The sequence below is a fragment of the Anabrus simplex genome, chromosome 5, assembly GCF_040414725.1.
Source record: "Anabrus simplex isolate iqAnaSimp1 chromosome 5, ASM4041472v1, whole genome shotgun sequence".
Taxonomy (NCBI): domain Eukaryota; kingdom Metazoa; phylum Arthropoda; class Insecta; order Orthoptera; family Tettigoniidae; genus Anabrus; species Anabrus simplex.
In genome coordinates, this window is record NC_090269.1 from 166,340,462 (window position 1) to 166,342,393 (window position 1,932).

The 1,932-nt window shown below is 49.2% G+C and overlaps 1 non-coding gene across 1 annotated transcript in view; it reads right to left on the reverse strand.

The window, feature by feature from the left end:
- LOC136875169 (small subunit ribosomal RNA) overlaps positions 1–297 on the reverse strand; it is a 1,925-nt gene extending 1,628 nt beyond the window's left edge. The window contains exon 1 of the ribosomal RNA XR_010860408.1: positions 1–297. This exon is cut by the window's left edge and continues 1,628 nt beyond it. This is a non-coding gene — a ribosomal RNA (small subunit ribosomal RNA).
- Positions 298–1,932: the final 1,635 nt, after the last annotated feature.

Consider the following 1,932-nt stretch of genomic DNA (forward strand, 5'->3'; position numbering starts at 1 on the left):
TACGAGGACCGTGCGATCAGCCCAAAGTTATTCAGAGTCACCAAGGCAAACGGACCGGACGAGCCGACCGATTGATTTTGATCTAATAAAAGCGTCCCTTCCACTTCTGGTCGGGACTCTGTTTGCATGTATTAGCTCTAGAATTACCACAGTTATCCAAGTAAAGTGGTACGATCTAAGGAACCATAACTGATTTAATGAGCCATTCGCGGTTTCACCTTAATTTGGCTTGCACTGAGACATGCATGGCTTAATCTTTGAGACAAGCATATGACTACTGGCAGGATCAACCAGGGAGCTGGCTGGCTCGAGAGCCGAAACCGAGCGTCGTAGCCCGCCGCCGACGAGTGCGGCCTGCGGGACACAGACTTGCTTTGCTCCGTTGGCCGACCGAGTGGCCGCCAACTAAAATTTCATAGGCCGCCGAGCACGGGCTCTCACCCGGCCGGACGGGCCTTCACTAGGGATCGGGTCCCTTCACCATCCATCGTCACATCTCCACTTCGACCGCTGCCGAGGTCGGCAGGACCGTACGAGAGGCGTACGATGCTACATTTTCACGCCCGAGCAAGGGCGAGCGGTTACCAACATTACTGAGCGCCGCATATGAGCATGAACACTGGGTGTGCAGAGGCTCGCAGCATTGCAGTCGCGGGCAGGCAAGCTGCCGCTCTCAGTGTATCGGGCGGCGAGTATCTCAGGGTACTAAGGGGGTCCGGCAGATCACAAAATGGCCTCCACAGCGCCAGCGCCCGGCCGCCGCTTCGACCAAACTGGGCAGTCCGCGTGCGGGTGCGACCCATATGGCGATGTGAAGTGGTATCGTAAATTACGATAACCATTCCAGGGTGATGTAATCCGGACGGGTGCACTGCGTGATGATGGATTTAATGCCAAATAGAAAGTAATTAAGAAGAGATTAGGGAAAAGGTCGCGACCGAAAGCTTTCTTCGCTTACGCTGCCTGAACTGTCAGCGTTAGGCCCAAGGTGTAAGCGTACGAATTGTAGAGCGTAAAAAGCTGTACAAAAATGTCCGCGACGGCATACATCTATTTCCAACCCTTTACCCCCTACAAGCGGCCATCCGGATAAAAAATGAGCACCTTCAAATTAAAAAGTTTTTCCGAGATAGTTCACGAATTTTCCAAACAAGATAAATCGTTCATCCTCCGTTAGAGCTGTATAGGGAAGACAACAACCTTTAAAGTACATTTGTGTGTGTGCGTGTGTGTGCGTGCGTGCGTGCGTGCGAACGTGTGTGTGTGCGCGCGCGCGCGTGTGTGTGTGTTAAGACAGACCGAGCAGACCAACAGCCAAGGTAATGACCACCAGACTTATTTTTCTGTAGCTACCTCCGCAGACTTACACGAGGGGAAGGTCCTTATTTCTAATTATGTAACCAACCTTTCCTGAAATGTAAATTTTCGTTCAGCTTTTGTAAAATTTCATAAAGTTTTCAACTGCAAACCGCGGATAGAGAGTGCTTCACCATCTCGAGTTCCCTTCAACTTAGTTTGAGGCGACTACGATTTTGTGACTGTTTTTCTTTCCTGTAATGTATTAAATTAACCTCCATTCGAGTCACCACAGTAGATTGGGCTTAGCCCCTGTATCACTGGGCCGGGAGCCCCGTTAGGATTTTATTCTTCAATATCTAAGAGTATACGCGTCCATTCATTTTGTGTTCGGGCCATTAATTTAACCCGTTATTCTTATTCCACAAAGGTCCAGTAGGTTGGCTATTAGATACCCCTGCGTACTAACTTTTGTTAATTGTAAATTGTGCCTGGAGAGGCCAGATATTGTAAGGGGTTGTGTAAGTTTGCCCTTAGCGAGCTGTAAGTGATTAGTTAAAGTTGGAGAACAGGTAAGCTCTTTTACCGTGTTTCCTAAATTCAACTGCAATATTGAGGTGCTTCTCTGGAAGGCTG